Consider the following 14,716-nt stretch of genomic DNA (forward strand, 5'->3'; position numbering starts at 1 on the left):
GTCCCACGTTAACTAGAAGTGGGGAGGATAATGGGTATATAAGGATGGAAAAATATCTCCATTGGTATGAGGCCTTTTTGGGGTAAGTCCAAAAGTAAATCCATGAGGGCTTAGGCCAAAAGTGGACAATATCATACCATTGTGGAGATATGTGGTGTCCAGAGTCCTTACAAGTGGTATCAGAGCCATGCCCCGAAGTTAGCCAAGTGGATGAATCCTCGGAATGCCGAACGAAGGTGGTGGGCCCCGGTAATATCATGATGGGATCCATGGATGAGCTCCAGTGTGCTCTGGATTCTTCATCGACGTGTCCTGGTCCCAATACAGTGAAGAGGAGTTGACTTGGGATAGAGCAAGCTCTCGAGGCAAGTGGTGCTCCATGTAAGGCGTGTGCTTCCAATGCATTGGAGTGGAGAATCCTGGTTGGTAGAGAGTGGATGGATGGATAATCGTTTCAGGGGAGGAACGATGGTCCTTTGTTTGAGGGGAGGATTGTTGGGTATACGATCAAAGTCCCACATTGACTAGAAGTGGGGAGGATCATGGGTATATAAGGATGGAAAAATATCTCCATTGGTATGAGGCCTTTTGGGGGTAAGTCCAAAAGAAAATCCATGAGGGCTTAGGCCCAAAGTGGAAAATATCATACCATTGTGGAGATATGTGGTGTCCAGAGTCCTTACAAGTTGGCATCAGAGCCAAATGTCTCGAGTTCGAAACACACCTGGCTCGCATTGAGGGAGGAGATTTTTGCACTCCCCGTTAATGGTGGTGTTGATCGAACGCTCCCGTGTGTTTCGTGGATTCGTTAACTCTAGCGATGTGTCTTTTTACTAACATCTGCAGGTTTTGGTGTAATGGCAATTGTGTTCTCCAACAAGTGGTATCAGAGCCGAAGGTCTATTTGGCTGATAAACTCGTAGGAAAGAAGGGTTCCTCGTTCGAGTGGGAGTAATGGCAGAAGATGGTAAGTTTAGGGTCGAGAAATTTAATGGCAAAAACTTCTCATTGTGGAAGATGTAGATGGAAGATTATCTGTATCAGAAAGATATATACTTACCATTGGGTGGAAAATCAAAGATGTCGGCGGGTATGAAAGATGAAGAATGGAACCTTCTCGATAGAAAGGCACTCGGAACAATACGGTTGTGCCTTGCAGTGTCGGTCACCTTCAACATTTCGAAGGAAACAACGACAGAGGGTTTGATTAAGACATTGGAGAAACTATATGAAAAACCCTCGGCCTCAAACAAGGTATTTCTTATGAAACGATTATTTAATATGAAGATGTCGGAAGGTGGATCTGTTGCAGATCATTTAAATGATTTTAATACTGTTACAAGTCAGTTATGCTCTGTAGGGGTAAACTTTGATGATGAAGTTAGAGCTCTGTTATTCTTGTGCTCATTGCCAGAAAGTTGGAATGGTTTAGTAATGGCCATTAGTAACTTTGTGTCTGGATCTAGTACTTTAAAGTTTGATGATGTTGTCAGTGCTATCCTTAGTGAGGAAATGCGATAGAAAAGCTCGGGTGAGACATCGGGAAATGCTTTGAGTGTAGAGTCTAGGGGAATTGTTAAGTAAACTTGACTCAGGATAGAATCAAAATTGACCAAGTTAAACAGTGATGGTTTTGGGGCACATGGTATTGTGCACCCATAGTATTTTTCCCGTGGTATGATATGTAATGGAGCTTATAAAAGGTTGGAAGTATTTCATTGTAAAGTAAGGCCTGGAGGTGAGTGGTGAAGGCTCACTTGGTCGTATTGGCCAGGATTTTTGGCCAATGCTAATGAGATCTCATTAGGTTGGGTTTTTCCCCGTATTTGGGGTTTTCCCGGATAAACATGTGTGTTTATGTGTTTATGGTTTTTGCTGGTTAATTTTATATTTCTTCCTCTCAGTAATTCTCTGTAATTAATTTATGTTCTCGGTTAAATTACTCAAAATGAAGAGACACAACCTACAACAGATTTGCTGTAATATCCTCGGTTTTCTCTCACAGTGTCACCTCTATGTTTCTCGCTCACCGAATACACATCTATTACACAGCCTCAAATAAAATTCCCTCATACAAAGAGAGGGGTTGCCTTCTAGGGCAAAAAACCCTAAACTAAACATAAGTTCTACTGTCAGATCATCCGCCTAATGAACGACCCGGATTGACTAGAAATTACTATACTTTTACTGGGCCCCGGACCCCCTAGCCAGGTGGGATCGGCCCCCCCAGACCCCCACAGGGGGGACAAGTCCCCCCTGCACCTCCCCACGTGGAGGGGTGTACAAACTTCCTGGGGTATACATCTGGCTGAAACAAAGACCTCTGAACAATCATGCTCCACACACAAAAATCTACCACTTGGAGAATGATTGTAGCAACTCCACTGCTGCTTCATTTGCTAGACAATGACTCCTCTTTGGACCTGGCTATTTCTCATATTCATCGTCATACTTGAAGACCAATTGAAACTGAGCATGTTCTCAGTTTCTCCCTGGTTACAACTTTTGTTAGCATATCTGTAGGATTCTAGCTAGTGTGTATCTTTTCCAGCTTCAACTCTCCATCTTCCAACACTGATAGTATGAAATGGTACTTGAGCTGTATGTGTTTAGCCCTGGAATGAAATGCTGAGTTCTTTGCAAGATGAATGGCACTTTGGCTATCACTGTATAATGTGCCCATATCATGCTCCTCACCCAATTCCAACACCGTTTTGAGTTTATAGTTCCAGTTTCAAAGTTTACATTCTTTCTAATTTATTAAGTAGAGTTGAAGCATCTAATGATGGATGTTTGGGAGGAAATTTGGTCGGTCTTTGCATGTTTGATGTCCTAATCTTGAAGAGGGAGGGTTGTTTTGGTTATAGAACTCTGACCTTGGATACACACCTAGATCCCTGGGTTGATGGTTAGAAAGTACCTAGAGTGGCTAAAATCTTGAGTCCATCTTAGTCCCACACGAATAGATAACCTTGGTCAGGTATCTAGTTTGAGGCACTGAGTGTGCAAGAAATCTTCATATTTCTCTTTAGAGATCTTCCATGTACCTCTATAATTATGAATACCTCCCTAGTAAAGAGGGAGTATCAAAGAATCTAACTAGCTTAGGTCTTCATTGAAGTCATAATATAATGTATTTGTCTAAAGGAAGAAAATGAAATTTCAAGGAAAAAGTGTGAATTTCAAGGAACAAGTAGAAGAAGGATAGTGAAGGTGAAGGAGGACTCCCTCAAGCACAAACTTTATGATTCTCTCTCTTTTTCCCAGATATGTGAAGTTGTTCCAAGGGGGCTGAAAATTTTGCAGTTATTGCGAATTCAAAGTCTAATTAATTTAAGTGGGATTTCCCCTTCAATTTTGAGGCTAGACCCCTATAGGAAAGGCCTTAAAATAGTCAAAATATTATGACATTTGGGAATTTTACAGTAGAATCTCAAGATATGTACCATGCTGATATAAACACACACACACACACACACATATATCAGCTAAAGATCCTTAACAATCTCCTTCAACCTTTTTCCTTAGTCAAGAAGGGTCCCAAGGTAAAGGCATTGAAATTATGTTATTAATAGTAGGAAAAGTGAGGATTCAAGCCTCCACCTTGTTTAAAAATCACCCCTCACCATTTCCAATCCTTATGAGTTTTGCACAATTTTGGAGTCTTGAAGTGCAAAAATTATGCTCATCCATTTGGATGATCCACAAGCTAAGATGATAAGGCTTTGATTTTCCTATATGAAGCATTCTTTGTCATGAGTTCAGCTTGAGTAAGGTAGACCTTGAGTGATTCTAAAGAAACATCCATACCCCTATTTTATAATAGATTGGAAGTGTCTATCGAGGTTGCCTATTCAATACTGATAAAGGGTTAAATCCAACTCTTGGGGGAAAGAATATGAGAGCAGATAACAAAGGAGATTTCATATAGGAAGAAAAAAAATAAATGGTTGGGAGGGTTTAAAGATAAACTCCCCAGCCAGGTTCAAGTCTCATTGAAATGATGCATGATACTTTTTTGTGAGCTTCCTATGTAATGTTAATCTTCACTATGTATTTATTGCTTGATTATTGCGAATAGAAATAAGAGAGAAACCCAAAATTAATAAATAAATAACCCCATTTTGGTAACTGTGCATCAAAAATGGGTTAATAAAGTAAGCACCTCAAGTGATTGGTGAGGATAAGGGGGTGTATTACAATAACCATGATCAAATGGACATATAGCTTAGTAGAAGAGAAAACCACTAACAAGGGGCAAGTCCTAGGTTGGATTCCTAAGCTATTATACTTTCCAATATGTTATTAAAGTCATGCTTGTAGCTAGGAATACCCTATACCTAGGTCTAAATGGTTCTTGTCAATTAACAAGAGGTGACATCATCAAGTGGGCATATGGATTGATGGAAAATCAACTCTTTGTCTCGGCGCATGTACCGGATTATATGTCTAGCACATCTAATTTTTCAACATGGTATCAAAAAAATGGTTGTGGCTAAGAATTCTCTATCCCGAGGTCTGAATGATGGACGTGGATTTCTATGGGGTGTTGAAGTATTAGTCAGAGTTTTAAAAACCAAAACTAGTAACTGAACCAATCCACCTCAAACTGACTTTGAAATAGAGCCAGAAAACCTGGATAGGTCAGATCTCAATGAACTTGTCTTTGACTCTTTAAAAAAATACATGAAATAATTAATATTTAATTAGAAAGAACCATGATTCCAAACCATTAGAGAAAATATATGCATAGTTTTCTCATCTATATACTATGTAAGGGTGAACATATAAAAAAAGGAACCAAGTGTAATACATATTAACAAAAAAATACATAATCAATGAAGCTCTAAATGACCTATAGAGTCCAGAAATAATGCTACAAGCTACTAGGCCACTGGCCTACTACAAGTCTACATATCAATGATGAACATTATTACTGATCAAATGAATCATCACTACTAGACAAGGGATCATCAACAGGAGCTACATAAACATCATCTAGCTCAGATTCTGAGGACTCTTTCGACTAATCTGAAAACTCAGTAGTAGTAGCAGTAAAACTAGACCTAACAGAAGCACAAGTTGGTCGAGCTGCACAACTAGTGCTTCCCATTGGTTTTTTTCCTTTGCTTTATTCAACTGCTGGTTCTAGTTCCACTAGCACTACAAAATCTGAAATGGAATCAGCTTATATGATGGTATCTTGGCAGTGTTTTATCTATGCTTTGACCCTCATGGTCCAATCCCATTGTTCTTTGGTCATATAATTGTAATTTCTTTTTGTGTGCTAAAATCTTTCAAGGATAAAGGTGGGCTTTCAATCATGATTGGTGATGTTCTCCCTTGCTTTGATTCATCAGTCATGAACTTTCCAAATGATGGAGAATGCATTTTCACAATCACTACCAGTCTTATTATCGCTACAGATCATGACATGATTTTAATATCATCCACTAGGAAAAATATTTGTGGCAGTCACAAAATGTATGATATAGTTGAAATCAAGGTTAATTGGGAGTGGGAGCAGAAGCGAGAGTGGGGAAAAATATTTTCAAAAGCTCCCAATTTGGGAGAAAATCGGGAGAATGTTTTTATATATTTTGATGCATGTATGTCAACAAAAGCATGTAGAATGATGACTTAGATATAAAAAGCATAAAAACATGGATTGAACCATATATCATTAATTATATAGATGTTCTAATCTTCAAACATGCCCAGAAATTAGTAACATACAACATATTGAGTCTCATGATTCATCAATCTTAAACTTTCAAGCTTTCAAAATTAGATATATAACATTTATCATAATTGATCACAAAAGGTGTGACTTGTACTTCTAACCATTACCATTACCAAGTAACCAAACGATAACAAAGAATATCTAACATGAAATGAAATGTTTCAACTTTCAACTTTCATGAAGCATCCTATTCATAATTCATTACAAATTACTTATAAATTCCACTTCAAACTTCAAAGTTAAATTGTCATATATTGTTTACAAAAAATACCATAATAAATATGAAAGGGTCAATAGTTATAAAAATTACTAGAAAATAAAAAAGACAGGTAAATATATTATCTACTACTTGACCATCTTGCCACGAGAAATTTCTAATTTCTTTTCTTGTGCTTTATTGCGAGTCTCCTCCTGCATAGTCAAAGGACCATGGTGCTCCTGATTAAATACAAGTTCCATACCCTAGTACACTAGGTGCTATTGATTATTGGGAGTCTCGCCCGCATAGAGCGCTTGGTGGCCTTGATTAAATACAAATTCCAATACACTAGTACATGACAAAATCCAATGGAAACATTGTAATCCCCCCAATCTTTAAATCCTAGAAAAATGATAAGTCTGCTAGATTATGAGGGAGACCTAAAATTATACTTTCTTCATATGAAATCCATTGAGGTCAGAACCACTCTCAAACATCTTGAGTCATTTCATGGTAATGTTACAAATTTAAGTAAAATGATGAAAATGAAAGATAAAGGAGAATGCCACTTTTACCATGAAATGCATATCAATGGTAGGGCCGAATTCTTGTTTCCAATCTTTAATAGCTCCCTTTATCACTCTTGAATTGGCAGGGAGAGATTTGTTTTAGGGAAGTCACTTTGGTTTTGGGGGGGAGGTTGCTTGCCCACAACCCTAGTTGAAATGTTTTTGCAAAAATCTAGTTTGAAGGATCTTGAGAACAATGGAGCAATAGGTTTTAATGGCAGAGCATTCCTTGATATAGGCATTTTTCTATCAAGGGAAAATCATAACAATATATTATTAAGCTTTCTAGTGCACCTTGATGACTTATTTCTAAGATTTTGAATATAAAAAAATAGGTGAGCTTACATAAGGACTTGGTAGCAGCCTGAGTATCTACAAAGCATGAATGATTGAAAGCTTTTCCTCTTGTCTTGGAGTTGGTAAATTCCCTTAGAGATCAAAATATCTTCACCTTCTATGCATATGATTTTTTTTTTTCATTTTGGTACCTCTAGTGAAATTTTGGACCATTTGGGTGAGGGTAATGGAGGTCATTTTTGGCGCAAACATTTGAGTTCAATAGTAGTATCTGTAGTGTATGACTTGGAAACATTAGTTGTTATCCTCTTAGGTCAGATAAAAAGTAGAGTATTAGTTGAGGGTGTCTCAATTATGATTCAATCCTCTCCAATGGAGTGCATATATGTTCTCGATGTGTCGTTGTAGGAGTTCAAAAATCGAGAAAGAAGAGTATATAATGAAAATGGTGCTTTCCTTGTACTCATTGATCGTCATTGTATTTGGAATTTTTCTTTGGTGGGTGATACAGTAAGGGTTATTATTTTCTGTGGAATTGTAGATGATCCAAAATATTCAATTTACAGGGGTGACAATCTTTGTGGGAAACCAAAGGAATTTTTTTTCTCCAAACTGGGTATTCGAGAAAGAAATTTATGGAATGCAAAGTGATGAGCCCCAAAAATGTACAATTATTTGGGCTCATTCAACCTCCTAATTTGACTTAGTCCACCATTCTCATTTGTTTATTGCATGTTTTTGATTATTTTTATGTTAATAGAGTGAATTTGGTTAGTCATTATGCCGACAAGTCTAATGGGTGCTTTGTGTAGCCTTGTTGGTCAACTTGGAGACAAAATGGAAGGTCTTAATGTGCACTTGGCAGCCAAATTCGTGGGAGAACAAGCTAGAGGATTTGTAGGAAGGTGTCCCCCTCATTTATGGACCCTTACCTCGAATTCTCCACCATCAGCTCGGAGTTCAAAGGCCACCAAATCAATGAGCTCAAGGGCAGCCAAGCAAGTCAAGTTGGACTGCTGTTAACTACAAGTCTTGGGCAGCCAAGTCCCTAACTTTTAGGAGGACTGTTGGGTCCTCAAATTGTATAAATAAGAAAGCTAGTGGGTAGTCATTTTGGAGCTAGTTGGTAGTCATTTTTGTAGCTAGTTAGTCATTTTGTTTTAGCCATTAGTTAGCTAGCTTGTAGTTCGATTTTTAGGCCATGGATTAGCTTTGCTTTCAGAGCATTCTCAAGCTCTCCTTATGGACAGTTTTGATGTACTTTTCATTTCTTGATTAATAAAGATGGATCCAGCTTTGCACCAGCTCTAAATATTTCTTGGGAGGCTGCAGTTCTTGGGGTTGGGCCCATCTCAAGCGCCCAGTACCTCCCTTGTTTATCCTTATGTGTCTTTGCTGCGTTCTTGAAATAAAATCTGCTCTTTATATTTAATTCGTGCTTTGTTACTTAGGTTTCTTTTGATGGTTCAAGTAGCTTCTCATGTTTATAATAGATTGGTAGGAGTTTGTATGCATTTAGATCTTTTGGCATGTTCTTTCTCATGTCATGTATATGGTTCTCTTTTCAAACAAGGCTGTTGTTTACTCATTCATTAACAGTTGGATTGAGTGAGCTAGGACTTGGTTTGTTTGCAAGAATTCATTGATTTGTTTGAATAAGCTTTGTGCGGGGCATCTCTATCACCTTCATCACCTTTTCAAGTCACTCATTCAACCTCTGCTCCGCTTTGTTATCTCCCAAAGTCTTTCACTCCTCACGTACTTCCATTCTCTAGTCCTTTCGTTGACATAGCCCTTTACCTTCCATCCTCCTCCCTACACTCATTTCCCATCCTATTCCTTCACTTCTAAAGCCATCACCAGCCTTATTCCTACCTTACACATCTCCCCCTACCATTCTATTACTCCTCCATCACTCCAAACACTCACGATAGGTCATCCTGTAGCCATTTGTAGACATCCTGTAGAAAACAGAGTATCCTGTAGGAACCTCTGCAGGAATCCTGTAGGAGGCCACTCTCTCGGTTGCTGAGCATCTGAATGCGAGGAACCTCTGTGTATGGATGCTAAGGATCCCTAGGGACCTCTCCTAGCCTCCCCAACCTGTCCCACGCTTTCCTTCCTTCTCCATCCCATCTGCACAACCAAACCCTAGTTAGCACAAGATCACAATCATTCCACACACTTAAAGGAAAAATGCAAAAACATAAATTTCATGATGCAAGTAGTTTAGATCCATGCATTTTCATTTATTAGAGGTAATGACAGCATTGGTAGAAGTTGCATTTACATTCCTTGCATTGTAGAGGTCAGACTAGTTAAATTAGGGTTTCCTAGGTTTACATGCTTTGATTTGCTTTCAGTTCATTTTTGTCAAGTAAAGTAGATTTCCTTTGAGATTAGCTTTCGTCCATCAATTAGCAAGCTTCTTCTGAGAGCCTATAGAAGTTGGCTTGAGCCCTAGCGGACTTGTGCCAGCTGACCAAGTGACAGCTGCGACAAGAGCTAGTACTTGTGCATATAGCACCGCCGCTTCCAAGTTTGTACGAACTACCGGGTTGATAAAATTAAGAGACAGGAAGCCCCAGGAGTTGTAGCATTATTGCTACAATACTGGAGCTCACCATCTTTTTGGCACCGTTGCCGGGGAAGCGGCAGAGTATTCGTGATTGTTGCTATTCTTCTATTTTCTACTACAACCTTCTTCTAAGTAGTTTATTTCATTTCCATTATGCAATTTCATTTATGCAAAAGTAGATTAGCCTTTCTTGCTTTCCTAGATTAGCATTTCCTGCTTTCATAGATTAGCATTTCCTGCTTTCCTAGAATAGCCTTTCAATTCCGCATTTCAATTCTGCGAGCGTAGATTAGTGTTTCAATTTCGCAAGCGTAGCCTAGCATTTCATTCTTGCAATTTGATTTGAGCAAAATAGATTAGTCCTTTCCTGCTTTCATTTCAATTTCGCAAGATAGTTAGTTGCAGTTCAATCTATTTCATGCCTTGTAGGAGTAGAGATAAGTTAGAAAAATGATTGCACAACACCCCCATTGCTTCACACAGCCAATGTTCTTCTTCTATGGCTGTGATGAAAGAACCCCTGGGTGGACATCAAGACATATCTGAAGAACCTATAGGGGAGAAGAAGAAGAAAACATTCCTCTGAAGCAAATGGCTACAAGTAGAGATGTTGGGAGCAACATCTTGTCCAAAGATGAATTTGAAAATCAGATCAAAGATTTCAAGAGTGATATGAGGCAGTTTCTTTCCATGCAACTGGATACCTTGCGGATCCAAAAGAAGCAAGAGGAAGCCAAGAGGGCTTTGGTCATTTTTTGTCCTAGGTTCCTTAAAAAGCATCCTAGGAACGAATGTCCAATGCACTCCCTAGAAGTGTGTTTTGTATGTGAAGAATACCATCCTACAGATCAGTGCCCTTCCTTGCCCAGAATCAAAGCTGCATATCAAAGAGCCAAGGGAGCAACTGAATCACTCTATTATATGAACCAAAGGAGGCCACATGGACCTAGATCTTACCAGCAGGAGATGCAAGGGATACCCGAGACCTATTATGACCCGTATCAAGCCACTTTCATGCCTTCTTTGGATCCCCCTTCTCATCCTTTCTGGTCTACACCTCCTCCTTGGTCATATTCTCCTTGTTCCTTCACAGATCCATATTATTCCCAACCAGTTGCTCATTCATTTCACTCTTATGCTTAGCCACAGCCTCAGTGGAATGCACCTTATCAGGAGTGGAGGCCCCAGTACAACTCTCATCCCACTCATTTTCTTCCACCACCTGCTCATCCACAACCATCGCCTCATCCTCCACCAAGGCAACCCCAAATGCCTACCCAACCACAATGCCATCCATCTCCATCTCAATTTCACACTTCCACTCAGCTACCCATACCACCATTTCCAAATCCACACATTGGAGTAGCTCCACCCAATTTCAAAGATGAGGCACAACATGTGCAAATGACTCCTCTTGAGCTCAATGATGTTCACCAAAGCTCAGGAAAAGCATTGCAAAAAAGAGATCATCTTGAAAGCATTGAAGGATCACATCCAGCAAAAGAAGATTCAAAAGAGGAGACCAAAGAACCATTGATTGCACTTGATGAAGAGAAGAGATCAGAATCAGAGATGGAGAAAGTTCCCTCATGGTTACCATCAAATCTTCCATGTATTCAAGAGAAAGATCAGCAAAAGGAGGAAGATGAGAAAGTCATGATAGAAAGTGACATGAAGAATGATCCAGATCAGCAAAGGGACCAAGGATATCAAAGCTATATTGAGACATGGTTCCAGACAGTCACTAAGTTGCAATAGTACTCTCTTCCTCAACTATGTTTGATCCCTTCAAAGTCAGATCATTTGGTCTCTGAGATGTGGATACCTGTCAGAGCATGCATTTCGAGCCTCCACATCATTTTTTCTCTAATCTCGATGTGCACATGGCTCCATTGTAAGTATTCCTATACTTGAAAGGAATTTTGTTTTTCAAGTAGGGTAGGGTAGGAAAAAATAAAAAAAAATAAAAAAAAAAAAATGAAAAAAGAGGAAAATAGAAATCTAAGGTGAAAACCTCCTTGGAGGTGCCTTAGATTGGCTCATTGATTGAAAACCTCCATGAGGCGGTCAATGGGTTGAAAAAAAAAGAGAAAATAAAAATGGGATAAGATCTTTGGGTGAAAACCTCCCTTGGAGGCACCCAAGGCAGGCAATTAGGGTGAAAACCTCCCTTGGAGGCGCCCAAGGCAGGCAATTAGGGTGAAAACCTCCATGAGGCGCCCTAGTTGTTTTTCAAAAAAAAAGAGAAAAAGAAAAAGAAAAATAAAGCTAATCTCCATTTCATGTTGCAGCAATGACATTGCAGGTTAAAGGAGGACGTTTCATGATAGGAGGAGCACTCAAATCAAAGACAAAGGAGTTTTTGTGCCTTCTACAGGAAGTTTCGTATCTTCTACAGGAAGCTTACAAAAAAGCCAAATTGATCTCCAAAGAGGACCTGAAGGCTTGGAATATGTCCATGAGGCCTACACTCATATATGTTTCCACTCCTCATCCCTTTTCCATCATTCTTTTCATGTCATTATGCTTCTTTCCTCAAAACTGTGTTTTCTACAGGATGCTCTATATTTCTACAGGAAACATCCTGTAGAACCTTTAGACGAGCCAAATTCAATCTCAAAAATGAATCTAATGGTGGGAATCTGTTGATTAGGCCTACAAGCACTTGTGTGTCCATCCCTTGCCTTCATCCATCATTTTTTCCACCTCCTTGTGCCTCTCATTGTGCTTCTACAGGATCTTCCTGTAGAAATTGTGGGAAACTAGGCATGCATTTCAAAAAAGTGGTTTTGCAAGCATGGTAGCTTCCTCAAAGGTTCAAGAGTCCTCCTGCAGTCTTCCAACTCATCCTCCATCATCTCCATACCTGCATCACAACAAAAATTCATTTTGTCATACCATGCAAACACATGCAAAATGCCTTGAAGCCAAAACCACATAGAGCAGAATTTGTTTTTGCCATAACTTGAGAACCATGCATCCATTTGACAAACCATTTTATGGGGGATTGTACAAGGTCGATGACAACATGCCTGAGCAGTTTCATGCAATTCCGCTACACGGTTTCCAAGAAATCAGCCTCCATCACCATCAGCCATTTTTGCATTTTCTCCATAACCATGCATCCGTTTCAAAACCTGTTTCATGGGGAGATGCACGTGGGTGATAGTAGCCTACCCAAGCAGTTTCAGCCAATTCCGATGCACGGTTTCCGAGAAATCGAGCTCTGAAATCTTCAGCCATTTTCTAATTTTCTCGAAATCCGTGCATCCATTGATCACGAATTTGCTATGGGAGATGCATCATGATGGTAGGAACATGCCCACCAAGTTTCAGCTCAATCTGGTTTGCCGTTTGGGAGAAATGGAAAAAAGAAGTTCTGGTCCTGTGAAAATTCAATGGCAGCAGGTTCAGGATGCAGATCTGAACGTGGAAATGAATTCTTGTTGCATGCATCTGGCCAGAGGACACTTGCACAAGAAAACCAGCCATGGATTAGCAGCCCAGCCATCATGCAACCATAAAATCAAATGCATGCAGCAATGACAGCCCACAGCAGCTCACGACAGCCATTCAACTTCGAGGTATGTGACAAACCCATTCTTCTATTGCATAAAATTAATTTGGAAACTGCATGAATGAATGAAATGGTGAGATTAAGCCACGGATTAGCGAGGCTCAACCGATTGTCTTCTCTAGCACTCAAGGCAAAAATCACGCAACATGATCGGCCATTCACGTGAAAAAAAAAAAAACATAGTCAATGGTAGTTGAACTCCAGTGAACAGGATGTCAATTAATTAACGGAGAGAAGAAGACATGTATCACTGCAGTTTGAAAAATCTAGTGCACATGTTTTTTCCACCTCATCACAAATCACGGAGAAATTGAAGACGGCTTGGCTGAAACTCATGAACTGCTGTTCATCGACACTTTCCACGTCCTCAACTAAAGTGTGCACAATCAGTTAATTGGTTCTCTATCATCAACTCATTTGATGATTGTTTTATTTCTCTTTGAAATTGTTGCAATGATCATGATTCACTCGAAGTGTATTCGAATTCAGATGGAGATAAACGAAAATTAGCAGAACATCTTAGAGAAAAATATATGAAATGGTTAGCAAAACTTATTTCAACATCTTCAAATATGGTCTCGGTGGTTCTTCCATGGCTCTGTTTGGCAGCGTAGGTGGTGGTATTTGCACCAAAGCAGCAGATGTAGGTGCTGATCTTGTTGGCAAGGTTGGGAGGAACATTCCTGAAGATGATCCACGCAACCCAGCTGTCATTGCTGATAATGTTGGTGACAATGTTGGATATATCGCTGGTATGGGATCAGATCTATTTGGGTCCTATGACTGAATCTTCCTGTGCAGCTCTGGTTGTTGCATCCATATCATCATTTGAAAACTCTCATGATCTTACTGCCATGTGTTATCCCTTTCTTATTAGTTCAATGGGTATCATTGCTTGCTTAATCACAACTCTGTTTGCAACTAACATATTTGAGATCAAGGCTGTGAAGGAAATTGAGCCTGCATTGAAAAAGCAACGTATTATCTCCATAGTAGTGATGACTATTGGCATTGCTGCTGTAAGCCTAATTGCATTGCCTTCATCCTTCACTATCTTCTATTTTGGTGCCCAGAAGGTTGTAAAGAACTGGGAGCTTTTCTTCTTTGGTGCTATTGTTTTGTGGTCTGGCCTTGTTATTGGTTTTGTCACTGAATACTGCACTAGTAATGCTTACAGCCCTGTCCAAGATGTTGCCGATTCATGCAGGACTGGAAGCAGCAACTAATGTTACATTTGGGTTGGCTGTGGGATACAAATCTGTTATTATTCCCATATTTGCTATTGCAGCAAGCATTTTATGAAGCAAAGAAATCTGTCGCAGTCGGAAAGTATTGTCATGTCAGGAACAGAAACGTGAATCAAGGTTAACCAATGGAAAAACAGTGATTTAAAGGCCTGGAAACACCTTTTCTCATCCAGCTTCAGCATGCAATATCTATTCTCGGGCAGTTCATTGAAGCTAGCAGACTGTTTCTATAGGAAGACAGAGACTGTTTCTACAAGAAGCCAGCGAACAGTTTCTACAGGAAAGTTTTAAAAGCGGGAAGCCAAAGGAGAAATCGGCCGAGATTTTAGCTAAGGAGGTAGCACCCGTGTTGGCCACCCCAAGCACATCCATCCCCTCTATGAACACTCATTTCTTTCAAGGTTCAAGCACAATTTAGTCACTGTTCAACCTTCTACAGGAAGCTACAGGACTTTCCTGTAGAAGCCTTTTGGCAGGCCAGAATCAATTTTGGAGAGGGATTTAAA

At 39.6% G+C, this 14,716-nt stretch overlaps 1 pseudogene; it reads left to right on the forward strand.

Annotated features, from left to right (window-relative positions):
- Positions 1–13,555: 13,555 nt before the first annotated feature.
- Positions 13,556–14,189, forward strand: LOC149148009 (pyrophosphate-energized vacuolar membrane proton pump 1 pseudogene; annotated as a pseudogene).
- The last annotated feature ends 527 nt before the right edge of the window (positions 14,190–14,716 follow it).

Source organism: Pinus tabuliformis, chromosome 9 (assembly GCF_031772625.1).
Source record: "Pinus tabuliformis cultivar Carrire ecotype Pingquan chromosome 9, CPIR1, whole genome shotgun sequence".
NCBI lineage: Eukaryota > Viridiplantae > Streptophyta > Pinopsida > Pinales > Pinaceae > Pinus > Pinus tabuliformis.